Here is a 26557-nt window from a genome sequence, read left to right as displayed (position 1 = left end):
GAGAAGCTAAGATATTAATAACAATATCTAAGCCTAATAAAATTTGTAAAAATATTTACATGTAATTTGTAGATTTTCCTTGCATCCGTCTTTGTCTAATTTTCTCAGTCCCTTCATAGTTCTGTGCCTGAGAAGCTAGAATAACATTAAAAGTATCTAAGCCTAATAAAAACCCTATTATTCCTAATGGCGGGAATGGGTCTAAATCTATCTATACCAAATAAAATATTAAAAACAAAAAAGCCATGGCAACCCTGTTAATACTTTTCTTCATTTGTCGGTGTCACGATATCCTGGTTCCTGTTGAAAATATCTTAAAAGTAGAAGAGAAAGAACTGATTATGACAAACACAGATAGGAAAATATGGATACAGCATATTACTAAAAAAGCTTTATTATTAAATATTCAATATCAGCAATAAACATCATACTTCGTGCAATATTGTATCAGTATTATTATCTTCAGAAAAATAATATACCGACAAAAATCAAAATTAACACTATAGATGGCAAGCCCTGTTAATACTTTTCTTCCTTTGTCGTTGTCACGATATCTTGTTTACCTGTTGAAAATATCTCCAAAAATACAATATAAAATAATGAATATGACAAATAAGAGAGATAGCTAAATATAGAAACAGCATATTACAAAAAAAACTTATTAAAAAATATACAATATCAGTAAGAAACGACAATATAAATAATAAATCAGTAATATACAATAACAGTAATAAAAAAATAAAAATAACGTACAATGAAAGAATCATATCAAACTTATCATAACAGGACATCAAACACAGGATTGCATTGCAGGGTGTTAGAATACAAATAACAATTGTATTTATTTTTCTGAGCTATGATTTAATTCATTAATAAATATACAATCAAAAATCCGTTTGCAAATATTCAGATTACATAAATATTTAGTTCCTCACGGGTCGACCCATGTCAAACTTCCGCATATAATTCTTTTACAGTGTGTATGACATTTTGGTATAGTTTTAAACAACAGTCTTATTTGATATAAAAGACATGTGTATCTGCTGCCCAATGCATTTGTTTGCGATCTAATATTAGTAATCAGTGCACATACATACGAGCTTAAAGTACGTATGGCAATGAAATACAGTCTCAAACATCAGTCTATTTTTCTATATCAAAGTCTTGTGTGTGGACTCGATGCATTTGTTGGCTAGCACATCTCAGTTATGTTTAATAAAACTCTTCTTCTTATTCAAATAATTGAGTTGTATTTTCTTTTGAAAAACAGAAAGATTCGTCAAGTTCCATAATTGAAGAATCCTGTAAAAGTATATATACATTTATTTCTTATGCACTTTTATAGTAGAGGAAGTAAACTATGAGCAACTTATTACGTATGATGAGGCTCTACAAGACGCCTATAACGTGTTGGGCGGTGACGCTGCGCGACATCAACTCCCTTAAGACTTATAACCTGCCAGTTTTCTCGATATTAACTACTACACATCTTTGAATATGATTGAAGTCTGTTACTGGCAATGAAATATCCAGTCTACATGAACCAAAGTACGAGAAACGAATAATATGTGATAAAAAACGTGAAATAGTGTGCTGATAAAAATGATTATTGTAGAGGTCGAAACGCATAATGTAGAAGCCAAAACAATTAACCCTACTTTTCACATAAGCCAATATATTGCGACATCTGTCATACTCGGTCATAATGTATTGGGTTGCTAAAGTTTACGACCAACCCAAGTATGTCTACAACATACATAATTCCAAAAGATGCAAACAATAGCAACATTAATTTATGCAATTTGAATAAACCCTATCATTTAACCAAAATATAAAACAAGCAAACAATCCGATTATTACAGCAATTAAATTGACACTACTTGAACGACAAACTTCCAATGCGAATTAACTTTTAAATAGCCGACCTGCAATGATCCGAAATAACTATAAACAAACAAGAATATGAGGAGACAATATCGATACAAGATTTTGTTGAAGTCAACATGCCTCTTTTCTCCCCACGAACAGAAGATGAATTGCCTTAAAGAGAGAAGTCTATGAGCGGTCATCCACCGAAAGTACAACGCCCGATAACTTTTGAAATAACTCCGGGTCAAATATATATACAGAAGAAAACAATTAAACTTTGTCTGTTGCTGAGTAAATAAATCTTAGTAGTAGTATGTGTAACATACTATTACATGCTTGAGATGGCTTAAAGATGGTATTTGATATCATACGAGGTTTGCAGTAAAAGAGTACATTGTTTTACAACATATTATTTGATACAATAACGCATGAAGTGTATATCTATTTTAAACAATACATTAACGTCCATTACATTATACTAGAGATTCCAACTAAGAGATGTACCGATACCTTTTGTCGCCGATACCAATCCGACAACAACGATAAAACGACGATATTAATATTTTAAAGCAGAAATTGCCGACATTTACATGCTATGTAATTATTATCTTAGGTGTTCAGTCCAAACAAGTTAAAGTAACAGTTTGCAAGCATTATTCATGCCACACAATTTTTCAAATTTGAAAAAGCCATATTTCAGATAAAAAGAAATTAATGTTTTGGATCCTGCTACGTTTTTCGATTTAAATACATTGTACACTGATGTTAATTATATCGGTGTTCGGTTAGAAAACTCATCGGGTTAGGCTACTGTAGGTGTTAAAAAAAATAAATGTTCACTCAATCTATCCAACTGATAAATCGAGTTGTGTGCGCAGAAATTTATGCCATGCCAACATTGTATTTTGTACTTTTGTAATGTTAAAATTGTCAATATAAAAAATAGGTTGCAAAGATAGTCAAATTAGTTGAGCTAGTTGGGCTGATGAATGGCTAAAATCAGTTCATAATCATATTCCCGTTTCTACTAGCGCGGTTGGGAAAAAGCATTGCTCCTATCTAACGAGGCTAATACCGCGAACACGATCACTCCAAGCAAAAAATAATTTTTATATCAGTATTTCAACCTACTTTTTAATTTCACACTATAATATTATGTTCTTTTTTAAACCAAGAGCAAAAAACTGTAAAATCAAAAACTATCATAAAGTCTTGACAACAAGAAAAATGAAAAAGTATGAAACGCAAAGAACTACAGAAACAAATGTTCGTAGAAGTATGTAATGGACAGACGTTTTTCTTCTTTACAGGTATCCCATATTTTCCTCTTTATATTGTTAACGGCGTTTTATATTTTGTACTAAACTAAAAGAGGGTTTATTTGATTTGGGAGATTTGTTTTCTTTAATATTTATAGTCACGTTAACTTATTTTAGAATTTGATTTTAAAACAATCGCACTACAAATAGGAGTTTCAGGATGTACCTACATGAAAGCCAGTAGAATCCGCATTTTTATTTTTTTAAAAGCTCAGACTGATATGATTTTGTCACAATTACATCCAACACGCGCCTTCAGTTAACAGTTAGCTGGACGTGTTTTATTTATTATTTATAAATGCCCACTTATTAGCAGAGGATCAGCTAAAATAGAAGAACAAACGATTAAGCAAAGGCCTAAATAATATGGCTCGGCATGTGTGCAATGTAAATGGGATATTTTCTGCCTTGCCAGCCTGTTTGGGACTGTTTTCTATGCGCTGGAAAATATGAATATTCTATGTAAGCGTCAAGTATACAACAGTGCAGGCTACTACAGATTTAGCAACCAATCACAAGAAATACATTGGATACCCGACAGCCAGAGTGCACCTTCTGAAAAGGAGTCGGAACAACAACCGTTGGAATATCAAGCGCACAAACCGATTATAAACAGATCGAGCAATAATCAAACACATCAATTTAATCACAATCAAAAACTATATGAAATATTTTGTACAGAGACAAAACAAAATGTAAAAGAAAAAACTAGCCTTGACAAAATGAAAAATTTGAAATGTTAGGAACTCCGGAAAAACGGCCCGCGAATGAACCCGAACGACTTTCGTGTACAAAATGACCACCTATTAGCGGAGGATGAGCTAAAAAGAAAAACATACGATTAAGCGAGGAGGGATTAATAAATATGACCTGGCATGCGTGCAGTGTAACTAAGATTTTTCTGGCTTGTCAGCTTGCTTAAAACAACTTAACTTGTTAACTTTTCGTTCAAAAATAAACCATTTCAATACACATATTAGAAACTATGAATATTTAGTGTCAGCGTCGGATAAATAACAATTCAGCTAATAAAACTGAACTAGACAGCAAACAACAGAAAATATCATTTTACTTCCTACAAGCATATTAAAAAGTTAATATTTAGGGTTGAAAATACGATTAAATTCCACGAGAAACTCAATGTTGGCTCGTGAGATACTAAGTAATTACTTTTCACCCAGTTATTTCTTTCTGGTCTTCCTGTTTTATAATTTGTACAACCCTGCTGTTTGATTTACATTTTTTCCCACCAAAACTAAGTCGTGTCTAATGAAGAATATAAGGGAGACAAAATCCGAAAAGTAACTTGCGTTTTTTTATGAATCTGTTGCTGTGCAGCTTTCAAACATCTGATCAAGCGTTTTCGTTATGGCGGAGATATAGTGTGAAGAATTTTGTGTAAAAAGAGGTGTTAGAAACAAGAATTTTGCAGTTCATTTACCTCTCTTCATTACATAGATTAAGATTTTCGCAAAATATCAATATATAATACAGCAATGCTCTGCAAAAGTACTCGCAATCCCTAATGAAAAACAAACTGATCAAGTTCGCTGCGACAAAATCAGAAAATTCTGGAAATTTACCTCCTAAAAGTCCCCATCTTGCGTGCTTTCAAATCTACCAATTTATTACGCTTCATCAGAGAATTAGCAGTGACCACTTCATTTCTTTCTTAAATTTGTGGAAACGTCCAACGCTTTTTTGTTGATACGTTTTCTTTCATTTCACCACTATATAGCTTAACATTCTTACTTTGCATCTTTATTGTTTTACTCTTACAATAAACATCATTTAGCATTCACAAATGTATTTTTGTACGGCTAAGACATTAACGCGACAATGACATAGAAATAAATTATTTTTATTTATTAGAATTTTTTGTATTTAAATAAAAATTTACCAAAGACAAATCTGGGTCGGGCATTCAAGTTAACAACAGAATTCAATTCAATTCAACGAAAGCATTAATTTCAAAAAACACCACCGAATGCAGATTTCAATTTTTTTAATTATTCCTAACCCGAATCCTAACCCAAGCTGGACAACTACTAATTTGTTATTTTAAAGCTTCAAGTTTTAAGTTCAATTCAATGAAGGCATTTTTTTCAAATCAAATCTCTCATTTTTCAAAGAAACATTTACAACTGTGGTAATATATCTAAATAATTAGTATATTGCACTATACGTTTTTTCAAAAATATTGAATTATTTCGAACTTTTCCGACCCAGCGGGGAAAAATTTGAATATTCCATCAAATCGAGGATTGAATAAATAACTTAAATCAACAAAAAGTTGTGGTGGGACAATGTGGTATTCGAAAATGATAAATTTTACAAAAATTGATTGATTTCAGAAAAATATTTAATTATTTTGATCTAATTTCGGCTTGGGGGTTAAAATTTGAATGTACCAATAATTTTTCGAACTATGGAATTATGTGAACTATATAAACTATGTCAAGTTTTGAGTTTATGAATGACAGAAAATGTAATTTGATAAATTAGATATGAATTGGATACATATTTCAACAAATCTATTTGTACCTGTCTGCTGTAGCAAAAAGGCAACATCAAATAAAACAACACTCCGTAGAATTTCCAAATTCTAAATCCTAACCATTCCAAGCTTGTCGAACTCCTGCGCTATCCTGAAAGCTCCCGCCAAGCCCCATTGTACCAAATGGTTGTAATTGAGAGCCCAATTCCCGACTTTATAAAGGGGAAGCATAATTTCGTGCAAGGTTATAGAAAATTAAAAGATTCAGGTTGAAAATCCTTGGCTTGCCATAACAACCCAAGATGTTTCAAAGTCATAATCAGAAAGCATCTAAGGGCACTATCATATAAGCAGAAACACCAGAGCGCGCGACATCCGTGGAGATGACGGGTTCACTAAAACTTACAACTGTGCAACGGTATACAAACAGCAACGCTAATTTATTAGTTGTTGAAAGTTTAAATTTGAATATCTGAGATGAACTGTAGTTAAATTTGCATAATTAATAGATAATGTGATAGAAAAGTCCCATAATATAAAACTGTTTTAATTTAAAGGAACCTCGTCGAATCTCTGGAACAACACCAACAAACACCAAAAATTCGATTAAACCCTGGTTAATTAAAAACTACTGTTCTAGACTATTGAAAAACTGACAAAACGCTATGGCAACGAAATAAACCCATGAAGTACGAATACAATAAATACTATGAAATGAGGCCCGACCAATTGTATTAATGCAGCTGCAAATGCCCTCATTGCCTGTATTATAACCCCATTGATGGCGACTGGCGCATACGCCGATACTTGTCAAACGATGGAAGAACGCCCAAAAGGGAACATAACCCGCGTCTTTCCGGAAATTATGTATACGAAATTAACCAATTAGCAAAATTTATCGCATACCAGCTAAAAACTGCACACTCGCCCGTGAACTAGAGGGTGGAAACCATTGCATTACATGACTCTACGAAATTATAAAAAAAAATGGGCGAAATATTTTGGACATCTTGTGAGAATAATTCACATATTTGCAGCTCTTCATGACTAGCGGGATTTAACATCATATATTAGTTTATACCTGACAAAATATGAATTGAAAGATTTATAAGATTACATACTTGCTCTTTACTCTCTAGACTAAATAGGCTTTCATCTAACTCTGTGATGCACCATACTATTAATTAACACTGTCGATTCCGTTTGATGCAATGACTTTTTCAAGCAGTGTTTTAGAAAACTGAAAATAAATATATGGTTTCATTATCAAGTTTTGGAGTCATAAATCCCAAAAAAATGCTGTTCGACAGAGGTAAAGCAAAGGTAATCTTTTAATAAAAATACATAAAAATATCAATTTAATGCCATATTATGTGCATACCGAGTCCATCTTACTTTAGGTGGAACTAAATTTCGTTGACCTAAGACATTATCAAGTTATTTAATTCACAAGACAGAAATACAGAGAAGAGATATAGTTAAAATAAATAAATGTTCACTCATTTTATCTAACTGATACATACTGAGTTGCGTGCACAGAATTTAAGCCATTATAACGTCGTATTTTGTTTTTTGCACATCGAAAAATTCCCATTCGATATATTTCTTCATAATTCCCGTGCAATGTTAAAAATGTCAATATAAAAAATTCGCTGCAAAAATAGCCAAATTAGTTGAGGTGATAAATGGCTAAAATCGTGTCATAATCATATTCCCGTTTCTATTCGCGCGGTTGGGAAACAACATTGTTCCTACCTAACGAGGCTAATACCGCGAACACGATCACTCCAAGCAAAAAATAATTTTCATGTCAGTATTTCAACCTACTTTTTAAAACATTCTGGAATAGAATAAAAGTTAATTATCTTGAAAATATCAGTCTACATTTAGCCGATATCGATACGAATTGCCGATATTACCGATACCCGATACCTTTTACCGAAAGCTTTTTAAATTAGTTTTGAAAAGCACTGACTGTATAACGACATTGATCATTTTAATCATTCCAAACCGAAATTGAAATAAATGAAAAGTCAATTTACCGCAATTAATGATAAAATAAAACAAGTAAATAATACACGATAGTTATATGAACATTTGTTAAAAAATTACTATTCAAGGCAAAAAATAATATTGCAAAATGAACATATCATATTGGGTTAGTTTAGCTGTCCTCAGTTAATATTTGGACGTGATTCGACTTAAAATCCTTCTAATTTGAATCGAGCAATCAAATTAGAACCAAGTTACAGTAAAAAAACGCGAATATCAGAACATAACCCGTAAGTTCAAATGACATTATTATTTCATGGCATCGTGATACCAAAACAAGTTTATATATGACCTATTATTAGGGGGGAAAAGGAGAACAAACGATAAGCGAGAGACTCAAGTAGAAAATGCGTGTAAAAATTCACACTATAATATTATGGTCTTTTTTGAACCAAGAGCTAAAAACTGTAAAAAAAAATCATAAAGTCTTGACAACAAAAAGAAATGAAAAAGTATGAAACGCAAAGAACTGCAGAAAATGTTCGTAGAAATATAAAATGGACGGACATTTTTCTTCTTTACAGGTATCCCATATTTTCCTCTTTATAATGTTAACGGCGTTCTATAAATTTATACTAAACCCAAAGAGGGTTTATTTGATTTGGGAGATTCGTTTTCTATAATATTTATAGTTACGTTAACATATTTTAAAAGATGATTTTAATTAAAGCAATCGCACTAAAAATAAGAGTTTTAATATGTACCTACATGAAAGCCATCAGTAGAATTCGCATTTTTATTTTTTTTAAAAGCTCAAACTTGTATAATTTTGTCACAATTACATCCAACAAGCGCCTTCAGTTAACAGTTGATTGGACGTGTTTTATCCTAAAATATTCTAACACTCTCCATCTTCAAAATTAGAAGCAATTTGAGAGGGAAAAACGAGTTTATAAATGTCCTAAAATAGAAGAACAAACGATTAAGCAAAAGCTTAAATAATATGACTCGGCATGTGTGCAATGTAAATTGGATATTTTATGCCTTGCCAGCCTGTTTGGGATTGTTTTCTATGCGCTGGAAAATATGAATATCCAGTGTAAGCGTAAAATATACAACAGTGCAGCCTAGAACAGATTTAGCAACCAATCACAAGAAATCTTTTTTTTTTACTACATTGAATACCCGACAACCAGACTGCACCTTCTGAAAAGGAGTCAGAACAACAACCGTTGGAATATCGAGCGCACAAACCGAGGATAAACAGATCGAGCAATAATCAAACACAGCAATTTGATAACAATTATAAACTATATGAAATATTTTGTACAGGGACAAAACAAAATGTGAAATAAAAAACTAGCCTTGACAAAATGAAAAATTTGAAATGTTAGAAACTCTGTAAAAACGGCTCAAGAATGAACCTGAACGACTTTAGCGATTATTGCTGCATTGTATTGTATTAGCACTTATTAGCAGAGGATCAGCTAAAAAAGAAAAACATACGATTGAGCGAGGAATTATTAAATATGACCTGGCATGCGTGCAGTGTAACTAAAATTTTTCTAGCTTGTCAGCTTGCTTAAAACATTTTAATTTTTCGTTCAAAAATAAACCATTTCAACACACATATTAGAAACTATTAATATTCAGTGTCAGCGTTGGAAAAATAACTATTCTAAAGTATTCGCAATCCCTAATGAAGAACAAACTGATCAGTGTCGTTGCGACAAAATCTGAAAATTCTGAAGATTTGATAAAAAGTCCTCATGTTGCGTGTTTTCGAATCTACCAATTTACTACGCTTCATCGGAGAATTAGAAGTGACCATTTCATTTATTTCTTAAATTCGTGGAAACAACGAGCGCTTTTTTGTTAAAACATTTTCTTTCATTACCCCACTATTTAGCTTAACATTCTTACTTTGCATCTTTACTGTTTAACTCAAAGTAAAATACAATTCACATCATTTAACATTCACAAATGTATTTTCGTACGACTGAGACATTCACACGACAATGACTTAGAAATAAATTATTATTTATCAGAATTTTTTGTATTTAAATAAAAATTTACCATATACAAATCTGGGTTGGGCATTTAAGTTAACAGATTTAAATTCAATTCAACGAAAGCATTTATTTCAAAAAACACCCATGAATGCAGATTTCAAATTTTTCAATTTCTCCTAACCCGAAACCTAACCCAAGCCGGACAACCACTAATTTGTTAACGACGGATTTAAATTCAATTCAATGAAAGCATTAATTTCAAATCAAATCTCTCATTTTTCAAAAAAACTTTTCCGATCTAGCGGGGAAATATTTGAATATTCCATTAAATCGAGGACTAATATAAACAAGAGAGCTGTGCTCAAATATTTGGACACGTCACAAGGTGTCGCTATTTTTTTATTCCGACACATAAAAAACGCGAATCTTTGAGGTCCACAGAAATAATTGAAATAAGTAAAAGTAATAGCCTTCTGGCAAAAAAATCAATCTTTAACCACTGAAAATTTCAAAGCAATTGTTCAGTATTCGTAAAGAAAAGCGATTTCATCATGACGAAAGAGAAGAATACTAACATAAACAACAACAAAATATTGAAACGATCGTTATGTACACTGACGTGTCCAAAAACTTAATTCAACAAAAACTTGCGGTGGCACAATGTAGTATTCGAAGATGGTAAATTTTACAAAAATTGATTGATTTCAGAAAAATATTAATTATTTCGATCTAATTTCGGCTTGGGGGTTGAAATTTGAATGTACCAAAAATTTTTCGAACTATGACATTATGTGAACGATATGAACTATGTCAAGTTTCGGGTTTATGAATGACCGAAAATGTAATTTGATAAATTAGATATGAATTAGATATATATTCAAACAAATCTATTCGTACCTGTCTGCAGTGGCGCAGCCATTCGGGGTCGAACCCCCCCCCCCCCCCCCTTTGGAATTTTTTCGAAAACAGAAAAAGTCGCCGATAACACGTGCAATTGCTTTCTGCTAAAATCGCCGTATATTTTCATCGAGGCGGCGTTATTTACGCCGTAAACGCCTTCTCGTTGGTATTTATTCTCTCTAAATCACAAATTTGTGCCAGGGGAACAATTATAATTATTTTATTTTTGTACTCGCACGGAATTGTGAAAACTGAAAAAGCGTGCAATTGCCTTCTGCTAAAATCGCCGATTGATTTCATCAGTGTGCTATTTAGGCGGTAAACCATTACTTTAAAATTGTCGTTGAAAATTTTAGTGTTATCATTAAACAAGGTTGAAAACGCGTTTTTTCCCCTGCTAGTGATGATATATAAGATAATTAATCTGAAGTATATCCATCAATTTTTATTCCACTGAAATAAATTTTACTACATGAGAATTTACAGCAGATTTACGGATTTTTCGAAAGCTTTTATCTTTAAAAATAATCGGAGTGGCAGCATTGCGATTGAACGGAGTCAATGTTACAAGCACATCTCAAATTTGTCGAATTCGCAAAATAGAAAAAATACGGATCAAAATAATACATAATAGGGCAGTTTACCACACAATTTTATGCGGAATTCCGTGATGTTTTAGAGTGGCTCTTGTTTTGTCGGCGCAACCGCAGGTTAAATTGAAGACAATTAAATTAATAAAGCAGGGCATTTTAAATATGCCCTTATCGGTCATAGATTGGTTACCTTGCGCAAGAGAAAAATCATTTTTCGTTAGAAAAGGCGGCTCTTTTAACAAGTGACGCAATCGCGGCGACTGTTCGGCGTGGATTTCGAGGCGGTGAATTAGTATTTTTGATTTACTGGTATACTTTATATCTATTTTCATTGTATGAAGTAAAATTGTACTACACGTGATTTTATATCAGATATCGAGATTTTACTAACGGCGATAACGAGGTCACAAGATTGCAAAAATACGTATCAAAATTAAATATATCAGGCAGCTTATCTCATTGTTTTATGTCCACGGCAGTAATGTTTTTATTTTGACGTAGAAAGTCGAGACCGCGAGTTGCGTTGGGGACAATAAAATTAATATATACGTAAGGACATTTTAGAATCTCGTGGTTGTCATGAATTGAATATTTTACGCGACAGAAGCTGAGAAGGCGGCTCTTAACGAGCGCGTGATCGCGGTGACTGCTACAGACGGCATTAGTAATTAGCAATAGCTAATTAGCCACTATCATATAAGCACAAACACCAAATCTCGCGACATCCGTGGAGATGACGGGTTCACTAAAACTTACAACTGCGCAACGCTATACAAACAGCAACGCTAATTTATAAGTTGTTGAAAGTGTAAGTTTAAATATCTGGGATGAATTGTAGTTAAATTTGCATAATTAGTAGACGCTGGGATAGAAATTCCCATAATAGAAAACTTGCTTTAATTTGAAGGAAGCTCATCGAACCCCTGTTACTCCAACAAAAAAACAAAAAGTCGATTGAACCCTGGTTAAAAACTACTCTTATAGACTATTGAATAGACTATTGAAAAACTAACAAAACGCTATGGCAACGAAATAAACCCATAAAGTACGAATACAAAAAATACTATAAAATGAGGCCCGACTAATTGTATTAATGCAGCCGCAATTGCCCCATTACCAGTAATATAACCCGATTGCTGGCGGACTGCCGCATACTTTGATACTTGTCAAACGATGGGAGAACGCCGAAAAGAAACATAACCCGCGGCTTTTCCGGGAATTGTGCATACGAAACTAACAAAGCAGGAACATTTATTGCATATCAGCTAAAAACTGCACACCTCTCGTGAACTAGCGGGTGGAAACCATTGCAATATATGACTTTACGAAATTATATAAATAAAATTGGGCGGAATATTATGGACATCTTGTGAGGATAATTCAAATATTTGCAGTTCTTCCTGACTAGCGGGATTTAACATGATATATCAGTTTATACCGGACAAAATATGAATTGAAAGATTTATAAGATTTCATACTTGCTCTTTACTCTTTACACTATATAGGCTTCCATCTCACTCCGTGAGGCACCAGACTAATAACAATGTCCGTTTGATGCAATGACTCTTTCAAGCAGTGACTTAGAAAACTGAAAATAAATATATAGTTTCATTATCAAGTTTTGGAGTTACAAATCACAAAAAATGCTTATTAACAGAGGTAAAGCAAAGATAAGCTTATATTAAAAATACATAAACAATATTATTTTAACCACGTGGAAATGCCATTATTGCCGATTCATTCATGGGTTAGTATCAATTAAAAAAGTGTTTTAACAATGTTGAGTTACGTGAACATTCAACAGTATTGTAGTGATTACCAATTTACGAAGTTCTTTAATTATTATTTAACACGAAAAGTAACACCGACTCGATCTAAAATTAAACGCATAGAAATGTCCAACTATCCGCTTCAAAAATATCGCACCCTGGGGTCAATAATGATGGTATTGTTCGCCTAAAATTGGGACCGTAATTTACTAACTGTGATAGAAATCCTACACAGAAGATAGAAATCATAATAAAATTAATTTGTGTTGTGAATGCACTTGTTGTACGTGATTGTGAACTCACAATCATGTCCGAAATATAAAAACTACGATATCAGCCGTGATAATTAATATTTACTAGTGGATAAAAAAGTGCTATAAATATAGTCTAACAATATTAATTGGATTGTCGGCCGCCAAAAAGATCGCGGTGACAAATAATTCACTGAGGCCTTCGATTACGACAAAATTATGAAATAAAAATGCCACACTGTTCAAGTAAAATCCGAAAAAAAAAAGTATTGTCACGGCGATGGTTTCGGCGGCCGACATCCCAATTGATGTCGTTCAAAATGACAATACTGATTATTCGGTGTCCGTTAAAAATATTCGATTAACTCGATTAAAAAATACGATTTTGCCCGCCAGTGATCACGGCGCAAGTAAATAATCATTGAATGGAAATAAAACTTCAACTTCATAACAATAAATTCCAAGTAATAGTTTCATATTTCGTGCATTTGATCGGCGCTACATGCGAGCGTATTTTTGTACACATAAACCATTATGACACTACTGACATCTCTCTGAAATTAATTTTCCCGAATTTTTAATGTTTTATTTCCAAATGCGGGTACCCGCTGACTACGGATTAATAGTCGACGTTTAAAATACGACTTGTAAAATATTCACCAACACCATCAGGCAAAGAGAGACGGGCTACAACGTAACCTCCATTGAAAAATCCTGGCTGCATCCCTTGATGCGGCAATATTTAAAATGCGGTATTTATTGGCTTAATTGTGTTCAATGAAACCTGCAGTTGCGACGACTTACGTCTTACGACAATATAAAATCATTACAACTCAAAATTACCGCGTCAATCAGCGGACTTGAAATGAAGAACAATGAAACCAAGTGGAACAACACTGAATCCGCCCCGCCGCAGGCCTGTCACTCTGATTATTTTTAAGGTTTCACCGTTTGAAATATCCCAAGATATAGACAAAATACGAACGATTGTAATTTAAATTATTGCGAAAAAAAATCAATCGATAAATTTTGCATTAATTATTTTATATATCGTCACATACCGAGAAAACGTCGTATGCGGCTCCATAGGTAGTTAGTCGCAAAATAGACAAAAGGTACATCGCGTGAATAATTTACTGTGTTTCGATTTCAGTTACTATTATGGCATATATTTTGAAGAAATTCTAACATAACACCAAATTTTGTGATTTACAATGTCTAAAAAGCGTTTTCAATCTGCTGCAAAATTGGTAAAACAAAACTTATGGTGATATCTTCCGTTTTATATTTTAATTTTAATATTTTATAATGCCGCAATCAAGAAATTGGGTTGCGGATTCACCTCTATATCATTTATTTCTTCACCGATTTTTATAATATAGTATTCTAACTTGTTTGTGATTAATGTAAATTAGAAAGATTCAGAAGATTTTAAAAACATACCTGCTCTTTAGACTCGATGCATTCACCTCTCTCAGTGATGCATAATCGGACAAATAACTCCGCATGTCTTTTGATGTATAATGATAAACTGTCTTTTCCGCTTTCAAGTTTCAGAAAGCTGAACTTTATGCGAGATAATGAACTGCAAGTAAATTTTGTATAATATTGATTTGAATAAATATAGTTGTTCGAACTAAGTCATTATTAATTTTTAGATTTATAAGTTACGGAAAATGTAATTTGACAGGAGCACAGAGAAGCTATGCTTATACTTTGGATACATAAAATAAAAATATTAATTTTCAGTTCATTGACAAATTATTCAGAATTCCCCCTTATTTACTAACATTACTTTGGAATGATCTGTCAGTTTATAATATTGCAACACATAATATAAATCATATTTATATTCATTCAAAAGCACGTTGAAAATACGGCTATTAAGAAATGTAAATATAAAAAATAAGGCGGAAAAGATAAAATTTAACAAATATTTCTGTTTCTAATTACCTTTACGCCCCTCAAAAAAATTGTCCACGCTCTTGTGAAAAGCTATGCTTATCCTAAAGATACAAGGACGACAACTTGTACTGATATTCATTTACGTTCATTCTATATTATTTGCAGATTTTCAATATTATAAATATTACTTATTCGGAATGATCTGTCAGTGTGCTATGTTGTATCTCATTATCTGAATCTTAACTAGTAAATTATTTATTAGTGTGTTATATTTTACCTTCAAGTTCTCTATAGTCTTTCCTTCCCATCCCAGAGACCTGAAAATATACATCTATAAATAAATTGATGCCATCTATACATGCCAAAGACATTTTAGACATTATATATATAAATATAAGAACATGACAGATCATGACTAGGGAAGAAACGATAGCAAAATAAGGAATATATTCCCAGATTCAAACGCTTATGAACATAAGGCTACTAGCAATATAGATATAAGCTGACTATAGTAGATTTACAATTTGTGGGATCTCATGTATATAGTAACCTTCGAAATTTTAGTCTTCGACACAAATCCCATTGTTAACCAGTACTAAAGGGTGTACGATAACCGGTTATATTGATGCATATTGGTGCACTTGATTCTACTCACTCATATAATATCGTTATTGGAAACTTAATGCGATTTTAGTTCGAAACACATGTGAACACGAATGTCATGGTTAACTAGTACCAAAAGGGGGTAAGATACACGATTAATCAAGTCAAGACAAGTTTTTTTTTCCAACCAGTAATAAGTATCACAACCATAAAATACGACACGAAGAAAATTTACACCGTTTTACCGGGGAAGGGACGTAGCGGGGAACCAAACTGGTTATCGAGCAGCAACACCAAAGTTCCTAATATCTAATTAAAAAAGTAAGAATTCTAGAATTTTGAAACTACTATATCTTATATTGACGGGGAGTGACGTATATGAAAGAGACCATTCAGTAGAAATTATATAGGAGAGTTTATATTAATTAAGCTCTTTTCAATATACATGATTAGGCATAACATGACGTGACCCGCACTAACAATGGGGAAAATAGGACACGCATTTCTATTTCTCTATTTTTAAATAGACATGAACATGGTTGGTATGATAACATAAGACTTTTACCAAGGGGATAAGAACCAAAAAGGTGTTTACACTTGGTTGAATATACAGTATCGTTTTTGGAAAATTTAGTTGAAACGCGAGTTCTTTAAGGTGTAAGATTAACGGCTATCTTAATTCACATAGTATGACTCACTCTGATAATATCATTATTGGAAATTTGGGACGATTCCAGTTTGAACTAGTTGGGAACATCATTGGCATGAATATCAACTGTGAACTACCCGAGCGTACAGGTCACAATGAACCACAGTTACCTTTAAAAAATTAGCCTGATTACTTTATATAGTATGTTAGTTAGTGTCAACTACCATTTGTATTCATCAGATTAATGAAAAAGATCAGGACTACGATTTCAAAAATGTCAGACATACTAGTATATATAGGCATCCTATGATAAACAACAAGTTAAACAATAAGTTTTAATATTCGCATGGTTATTAAGTTGGGGTTGTGTTTTAACCGAATTGCACTTAACGAGGCATAGTTTTATTTATGCTGGCCTAATAACCTTTAAATAGACTGACTTTTCAAGATAGTAATTGGCCTTTTGGTTTGGACGATTAAACGAAACGACAGCAGATGGGACAACACAGCAGTTAGCCCCTGCGCTATATTGACTATGTTATTATTCACCGGATATTGCTACAGTTAATTGTTAGGACAGAATATTTAATTCCGCGATTCTACGTAATGAGCATGGTTTGGTTTAACAGATTTTGCCATAAACAATTATGAGCGCGCATTGGTGGCCCAACTGACAAAAATAAGACCAATTTAATGCATTCCTGTATCTCGACTATTAGGCGGGAACGAAAACAAGCTTAATTTTTATTTCTAAAACATGGCCCTAGCCTTATTCACTCGGCCGACTCAATAGCCAGAATAAAACGGTAGTTGTGCGTATCATGTTATTATGAAATTTTGAGATTGTAATTTTTAGAAAATTTCATTTGACACACAAACCAAAAACTGAGCTCATACTCAATATATTGAACATAATATTTGTTTGTAGATTTCCCGAAAAAAATACAATATATCATTTATTTATACTATAGACATCTAAAATGAAAAGATTTCAAATGATTTGGTTACATACTTGCTTTTCAGACTTGATAGGCCTCCATCTCACTCAGTGATGAAAAGCTGGCTCTTGACGAATTTCTTTTGGTACAATGATAAATTGTCCTGTCAACTTTCAAGCAGTGTTTTAAGCTGAAAATCAATATATATGTCATGATTTTGTGCAAGCCAATTCTAAATTTGATTCAAACTAAATTTCGTTGAGCAAACTATGTCATTAGGTAGTTAATTCACACAAATGCTATTTGACAGAGACACTGCAAAGCAAAAAATATACGTTGGTTTCAATAAAATACGTAACGGGTAAATTTAGACGAATAAAATTTATTCAGGATTGCCATTAAATTTCAAATATTATAGATTACCATAGAAATTGCTTTTTATCGACTCTACAGTTACAGGTATTTGTAATCATTCAATTTTATAAATTCAGCTTAATATTTTATAACATATCAGGTGTAGTTTTTAAACTGCACGAGTTGCAAATATTACAATAACAGTAAAATACCCAATGAACTTTTATTACTGTTTCATGGAGTATATGACTAATTACCTCTGATCAGTAACTTGTAGAATTATCACATTGTTCACGGTGGGGATCGCAAACTGGGGATCGCTATCCAGCAGAGAAGCGAGCAACGAATTTCAGGGGTCGCAAAGAGTACACCAATTTGATACAAGGTACTGTATTTATAGTACTATTTCGGACTTCTGCTTCAAAACACAATTATTAAAACTTGTGCAAAATCTAAATATTAAATTTCGATAGAATGCACAGGATAAAATAAGCGGCATAACAATGTTGGCTCGCATCGAACTATTTATCATTTTAAACGTGAACGTGGGTCTTACTTTTTTGGAATTTTGATTCGGAAGACAATTATTTAACTTTGTGAAAATATAAAACACACGATCAAATATGTGGCATGACTATGCCGAATTTGATCGCAAGACCCGAGACGCGGTGCGCTCGCATCTAATTGTTTAGCATTCTAAACGAAAACAGTGGTGTACAGGAATAAAATAGGCAAAAAATTCAAATAAAATGTTTAAATGATATTTACTTGTATTATTCCTCGTTCGTTACTTTGTGTCTTTGAATCTTCAACCTTTAATAGTTTTGCATCTGAAAAAAGTTGAAATATTGATAAATAAACTGTCGCAGAACTGTAGCTAGCATATTCAATGAACAGCGGGGCTGAATCTATCGGGTTTTCTGCACGAAGCTCCCGCCGCCTTTTAAAATGACATATTAGTAATTATCAATTTGGGGGTAGGAACGATTTATAAATTTGAATTTACAGCACAATCTGTATTCCTAACTTAAACTACCAAGATGGCGCACAACCTGAACCCTAACCAGGTACACATACTGTGTTCAGGTTGTGCGCCATCTCGGTAGTTTAAGTTAGGAATGCAGATCGTGCTGGAAATTCAAGATGACGCACAACTTGAACCCTAACCAGGTACACATACTGTGTTCAGGTTGTGCGCCATCTTGGTACGAATACTATGGGAGCACCCTATACACAATAAAATATGAAAGTGGAAAGGCTACGCGAATCTCTAATAAACCATTGATTTTGCGCTACATTTGCGAAAGTTTTGAAAGTTATGCAATACATTCATGTAAATCTTGTCCTGTTGAATGCAGCTTAGGTAGTGACGTAGATTAGTATATTACGTTTAAGTTTCTTAATATGATAAGTCTATGTATTGCCATATAGCTTTAAAGTTCGACCAGTTGTGAGGAAACGATTGAACCCGATGTTAGTGAGTTCGATGCAAAAGAGAATCACCCACCAATCAAGACTTCTGTAATAGGTTAATAATTCCAATTCGTATAGGCCCGAAAACCTCTAATTTACCACTTATACAATAGAAAAATGAAAGCAATAGAATAGCAATGAAAACAATAAATATAAATAACATTTAGCTCACCTGAATATTGTTTCGAACTCGCTGTCATAACCCAACAGTCAGCTTATCCATACATCCTACCAAAATCAAACCTTATCCTACGACAAACATTTGTGACTGCGATGTCGCTTGTGGCTTCCCGCGCACAAATATTTGACGAAAAAAGCTAACTGATTGTTGTGATCAAATATTTTTAACTGATTACTTTGATTACTCCAGATTGCCGTTACTAGCCGATCACGCTTCTAACGCATGATCTCAAAAATGCAGAATGAAGATGACGGTTGGGATTTGCTTCATACATTTTCTGATCGCATAATAAGGTATTTTCGGGGGTGTTTATCTCGGTGACCGTACATTTCAACCCACGTACATTTGAACCATGTACATTTGAACCCATGTGTATATCCGCGGGTTCAATCTATATGCGGGTGCTAAAACCCATGGGTTAGAGTTAGTATGGGTTCAGATAACCGTAAAACAAAAAAAAATCCTTAAGTGCAATAGTACGCAGGTGCAATTGTCGTAGGTTCAAATGTACACGGGTTCAAATGTAATGGAACCGTTCATCTCAGAGCTCACATTTTTACATCAGTGACGGGAGCTTAGTACAAAGAATCCAGCATTTCCATTATATTTGTCGTTTCATATTTGTCGAGTAAACGCGCACCTGGATGTCATCAAAAATGTAACCTTCCTTCCACTCAATGAAAGAAAAACGGCGTGTTTAGCGTTATATCAATGCATTCTCTAAATTGACGTACAAATCTTAGCTCATTGACTTTCGCAGACAAGAATGTTTTCATAAAATAACGTGCCGGCGATGTCCCTAAAGGTGGAGTCACAATGTGACGTTGTTTCGATGCCTACCCCTACAGTAAAGGTAATTTCTCCGCCCAAACCAAACGGCAGAGACATAACATCAGCAACAGCATTAATCACGGTTCTATGTGAAGTAAATACGGTAATTGACTGCTCAATACAAGTGCATACCGACGACAACGACTGATTCACATATTTGGTGTTATGGTGCTCGTGAAGAGATAGACTGTTATTTACGGAGCCCCACAATAAGAACGTAACAAAAACAATGTGTTACTTACCGATTAATATTAATGAGTGATTTGAAATTACTCTATTTTTATAACTCGGATGTATTTGATGCTTCTTAAATTTTATTAACGTCATTTTGAATAAACGAATAGTTAATGGAGACTCTAGTTCTGTATGAAGCACTTTGAGTCTGTCTCTACAGTAGACTTCTTGGTAAAAAGCGATCATGATACAGGTATGTACGGCCATAAAGAACAAACCTGAGATTTTGTCATCCAGCGTAAGGGTATAGACGTATATTAATGTGTTTAGTATCTATGTCAGTGCACTGCAGTTGACTACGTTCGCGTTGAGTGGCGCATTGTGCTAAGCCTTAGGACTGCGCTTGATTTCTAACCTAAGATTACCCCGCTTGGATTTGCAGGTTCAAATCTAGTAGGGGATAATTTAGTACCAGATGATTGCTGGCGGCTTCCTCCCGCTATCCCTACCCTAAGCTAGCGCTTTCCAAACTTTTTTTGCCACGGAATATTAATACTTTTCACGATCTAATTTCAGTTTTTTCTCTATTTTCGCTTGAGGCACATAATATGCAGCACCTACGCCAAATGGATTTTTCGAACCGTCAGTAAATACTTGTACATAGTCTCGATATCTTTCGTGCGTATGGTCAAGAAATGGCGTTTGAAGTATTGTTGGTGAACATGTTGTACCATGAATCGTTAACGATGTATCAATTTGCGGTGGCTCCATTATCCAGGGAGGAATCTTGAAATTGCCATCTTTTGCAACAGAGAAGTCGGTAAAAAAGCTGTTGGTTGTTTTCATAATAAACGTTGCAAACGACGGTTTGCCAGGAAAATATTCTTCCTACGATTGTTTGAATAATTGTGCTGTAATTTCGCTGTCATAAAGAATAATTCTGCATTTGTAATGTAGACATTTTCTATAATGTATAATGTGTAAAGGCATTTCGTTACACTGGGATTGTAATGCTATAATAGGAGTACTTTTTAATGCAACCAAACATTGTGATTGGATGTATAATATGTAAAGGCATTTCGTTCCACTGGGATTGTAACGCTATAATAGGAGTACTTTTTAATGCAACCAAACATTGTGATTGGATGTATAATATGTAAAGGCATTTCGTTACACTGGGATTGTAACGCTATAATAGGAGTACTTTTTAATGCAACCAAACATTGTGATTGGATGTATATTATGTAAAGGCATTTCGTTACACTGGGGTTGTAACGCTATAATAGGAGTACTTTTTAATGCAACCAAACATTGTGATTGGATGTATAATATGTAAAGGCATTTCGTTACACTGGGATTGTAACGCTATAATAGGAGTACTTTTTAATGCAACCAAACATTGTGATTGGATTACAGCCAGTTTCCGCAATATAGTCGTTGTTCTTATTGTTCCTGTTCTTGTTCTTTGACACGTTTTTAAAAAGTCGCTTTTCTCTTTGCTTACTGGACCAATTGCTTTGAAATTTTCAGTAGTTAAAGATGGAATTTTTTTCTAGAAGGTTATTACTTTTATTAATTTCAAATATTCTTGTGAGCTTTATGAGATTCGTTTTTATTTTGACCTATGACGTCATCAGAATTTGCCAGCATGTGGCGATTCCGCAAACATATATCGATCACTTGATCAACGAACAGGTTCCGTGGTCAAGCCTGCTGGTAAGTTACCGTACCGTACCACAGTGAATTTCAGCGTAACGTGTCTATATATTTGAGCATAACTCTCTTGTTTATTTATCCTGACTGTTGATTGTAATAAATTTGAAGGTAATTTTTGAAGTGTAACAAGTGCAGAAAACAAATTAACTTTTACTTTGCATACAACCGCAAGTTTAGAGCGGAAACATCAAACGCATTAAATGAAATAAAACTATAATACTTTTTCAGCACAAAATAAATGATGCCCTAATCATATAAAATGAATAATTCCAAAGTGTGTAAAATAAGGTCTCAAAACTGAAACCGTGGCTCCGTGATTAGTTCATACCAATATTCACTATAATACTTATTTTTGAAATACAAAGCTATTTATAACATAGTCTCAAATTTTTCAGGTATTCGATGAATCGGAGTGTATACACCAACATCATATATCCAACAGCGGAAGATCTTCTTGGCGCCAGGAATACTTTAATTGATTTGAATGTGACATCACATCTAAGCAGCGCCGGATTAACCATTAAACAATATAGGCACGTGTTGGGACCAAGCGAAGAGGGACACCACAGAAATTTTAGAGAAGAATTTTATATAGTTTATCGGTGTTTATTAAAATATTACGAGTTCACCAGGCGACTCAAACTTCGAAATATTCGCTTATTTTTTGTCTTCTAGTATCATATTACCCTTCTTTACTAAAAATTAACACTGAAACGTATTTATTGGACACGAAATGGGCCTATGAGTCGTTTTCCTAAATTGTTGTTGTTTTTTCTTTTTAGTATTCACCTTGTTGTCACACTTTTATTTTGAAAAAATTTCTATTCTCTTCAACAATTAGACCAATGAACTATTTACCCTATGTGGCGGTTCCACGATCGCATTTCAACGATATATTGGTCAGCAAAGTCGGGAGTTTCTTGATAAGGTAGACCAGGGTGGTCCAAACTCTGTGATGCTGATACATTCCGTGCGGCTCACAGAATAATTTTAGCGTATATTTGTATCTAATGGAGTAACGTTTTTGAGTTTTTTTTTTAGATATTCCAACTGGGGTTGGGATCCCGAAATTCAAACCCTTTTTCTAACGCTTTGTGCCTTTATTTTAGTAAAAACACTCTCTGTTTACAAGCGTCGGCCATGTGACAGTAGTGACGAAACGCAGAGCCGACATAACGCTGCGTAATCCAGTTTTTTTTAGCTAGGTCCCGAAAACCAACTTAGACTGACTTGAATTTGAGTTGGGTTGCGCGAGACGAACTTCCTATCTTTTCTCTATGCCTTTATGCTAGTGGATCCGTATGCGTATACTGCAAGGATACTGTAGCTGGAATAAACATGACTATTCTATTCAATTAAAGAGTCCAGCTGCAAACTAACACAAATGTATTTCTGTAACGTATCGTCCGACCAGAGTCAGACTTCCTCAGACAAGCAGTTTACATCAACGATTGATTGTTGTAAACTGCTTGTCTGGGGAAGTCTGACTCTGGTCGGACGAAACGTTACAGAAATACATTTGTGTTAGTGTGCAGCTGGACTCTTTAATTGAATAGAATAGACTGACTTGGTTGGTATTTGACGATGTCACTAAGCTTGCTCACGCTGTTTTTAAATTACTTAATATAACAATTCGTAATAAAATGAGTGTCTCAAGAAAGGTGACATAAGAGAACACGGCGGAAATGTATTTCCTTGCCCATCACGCAGTGTCTGGTTTGATTTCAAGTAATATCTGTCACGAAAGAATATAATTTGAAGCGACATTGAACGCGAGATGCGCAAAATACAACGGTAATTCTCGGGAATTAAATTTAAAATAACTGAAGGCTTTAAATATCTTCTTTAAACGGACGCCAACCATGCAACATAATAATAGTCTGATTAGAACGGTAAACTTTCGTTGTTTATTAAATTTAAAGTAAGTAAACTCGCGGTATTTTGATCACTTTTGGGTTTTCTCCGACTTGCGGCCCGCGAGACCTCCTCAAAAGTTTTTGCGGTCCTTCAACCTAGCAACCTTGAACCACTCTGAGGTAGACTACTAGGTACCGGTAAAATTTCAAACTACAGTTGTGACTTGTATCCTATGGCATTTCGATTCACGTTGAGACTGGAGGCATGAATCTTTATTGTCACACTTCCTCAGAATTAGAGCTCAACCGATATATCGGCCCGATATTGCGTGTTTGCATATATATATTATCGGCAGTAAACAGCCGATATATATATCGGCTATATATAAGAGTTAAAATCATCAATCATCAATCATCATTTTATTCGTCAGCACAAAATAAACGTATCATAGGAAAAAAAAAAAAATTTCAAACACAATATGAACTTAACTTAAGTTGTGTGACAGGAGTCGCGAGGGACCTCATACGGTCTTCAGGCAGCGACACCTAAAAATGTTCGTAAAAGTTGTTTATTTACTGTTGGTTGTGATTATTTTTAATGGATAATACACTTATGTGGTTTATTGTTTTTATAATTAAATTACACATGAGGGGGCACTAAAGTCTTCAGTGCTTAGGGCACCAAAGGGGCTTAATCCGCCCCTGCCCTTTTGCATACTTGAGACCGGAATTCGCGTTCCACAGAGATTAGGAAGAGAACAAATGTTTCGGATGTTGATATGAGACCACCTCTATTGCGCTCTTCAAAGCAATTGGGAAGATCACGCCTCGAAGCTTGGTTTTGGCACCAGAAAGTACCTTCTCCACCTAGACGCTATATTCCCCGTTTTAGCAATCCCCCAGCTAGGTCATCAATCATCATTTTGTCGCCTTTGGTTATTGACGTTTGCATGAATGGTTCAGTTACTTCAAATGCTTCTTTTATAATTTTTGGTGCTGCAGTTTTGATTATGCGTTTTAGGTCCAAATGAGAGAGTTCAGAATTGTTCGAATATGGCTTTTGCAATTTTTCAATGTATTTAGCTGTCATTTTACTTCTGGATTCTTCCCTAGGATTTTCCATCATATCCGCTATAACATCTGCCCATAGTGTTGATTCCTAATTTAATGTGATGATCAAATCATTCAATGCAGTCTGCAGTGTCTTCTTGCAATCAACATTTCCGTAGTCGATTTCTACTACAGATATGCCCCATTTTCCTTCTATCTCGTCATCAAGCTGTGAAATATATAAAATCGGGTCTAAAACAGTGCCTAAGTGCTTGAATAAAGCAAAACAAATGTGATGTAAAAATACTGACCAAATTTTTAGCAAAACAAAAACGGTCTCTACTTTCATATATTAAACTACGGTAATATAAACTCTTACTATTCCTTCTTTCAGGATCAAAACCTATTTTAATAAGCAATCAGTACTATGTAACTCACGTCATCAAAAAATTCAAGCATTTCTTCCTCAGATAAATCCATTTTCATTCGAACTTTGAATACCGTTAATTGAAGAGTTAACAGCGAGCAGCCTAAAATATACTGCCGAAGACGCTGTGGTTATGAATTATCCACGCCAACACTAGATGACGCTGTGAACAACAGATCAGTATACGGCCTTCCAGACTAGTTATATAATGGCTCTGATATAACCAACAATTTTTGATGTGTTAAAAAAAGTAATTAGAGACTTGTAATCATCATTAGCCGAAGCTACAATGGCGTTTCTCTGTGTGAAACATCACCAGAGTTACAGATCTAACGATTGTACGTCAAATCTAATAAAGAAGGTTTTTCCAGATTCAAATATTTCAAAAAAAATATTCTTGTGCTCGGACGAAAGTTGAAACTATTGTGAATAATATTCTAGCCTCGATGACTGTTCAACATGCCACAAATAATATTCAACAACTTGATATTTTGTATCTCGGAATAGCGACAGACGGCAGTAATCATAAGGCTACAAAACTTTTCACGATAGTTGTACAATATTATGACTAGAAAAATGGTGGGTTGCAGTCTAAGTTGCTTGAAGTTAAAAGTACCACGAATGAGAAATCTTCAACAATTGCGAATGAAATTAAAGAAACTTCGACCAAAATGAACCTGTTTGAGGAATGTGTTTCATTTACTGCCGATAACTGTAATACTAACTTTGGCGGATTGGCTTTTAGAAAGGGCAATAACGTATTTTTTCGATTGCAAATCGACCTGCCAAATTCGATTGGGGTAGGATGCCCTGCACATGTTTTGAATAACTGTTTACACCATGGCACCAATCAGACGAGCATTGATGTGGAAAATATTATTTACAAAACGTACCAATATTTCAGCATATACACTGTACGCACAGAAGAACTAAAGGATTGTAACTTTGTGGATACACAGTATCAAAAAACTGCTTTCCCAATGCGTGACCAGATGGCTATCACTTTATCCAAGTTTATCTAGAATGATTCAGTTGTACCTTGCCTTGCAATAATATTTCCGGTCTATTGAAAAGCCACCTGTTGCTCTAAAAAGATTTCATGAAAATCCTGTGAGTGAGTTGTATTTAAAACATTTGCAATCGTTTGTTGCAGTGTTTAATGACCAAATTAGGCATATTGAACACTCAGAGGCCTCAA

At 34.0% G+C, this 26557-nt stretch overlaps 1 long non-coding RNA gene across 3 annotated transcripts; it reads right to left on the bottom strand.

Annotated features, from left to right (window-relative positions):
• Nucleotides 1–492: 492 nt before the first annotated feature.
• On the bottom strand, nucleotides 493–19406 carry LOC144411914 (uncharacterized). Of its 3 annotated transcripts, none has more exons than XR_013469020.1 (7): nucleotides 19297–19406; nucleotides 18420–18481; nucleotides 17372–17487; nucleotides 15385–15424; nucleotides 14646–14787; nucleotides 12661–12770; nucleotides 493–1302 (listed from the first exon to the last, which is right to left on the bottom strand). It is a non-coding gene; the product is annotated as an uncharacterized LOC144411914 (long non-coding RNA). The 3 variants fall into 3 exon arrangements; XR_013469019.1 differs by lacking the exon at nucleotides 19297–19406 and adding an exon at nucleotides 6807–6925 and having other exon boundaries at nucleotides 18420–18493; XR_013469018.1 differs by lacking the exon at nucleotides 19297–19406 and having other exon boundaries at nucleotides 18420–18493.
• Between the last annotated feature and the right edge of the window lie 7151 nt (nucleotides 19407–26557).

Source organism: Styela clava, chromosome 15, assembly GCF_964204865.1.
Source record: "Styela clava chromosome 15, kaStyClav1.hap1.2, whole genome shotgun sequence".
Lineage (NCBI taxonomy): Eukaryota > Metazoa > Chordata > Ascidiacea > Stolidobranchia > Styelidae > Styela > Styela clava.
This window is presented reverse-complemented; position numbering and strand designations above follow the sequence as displayed.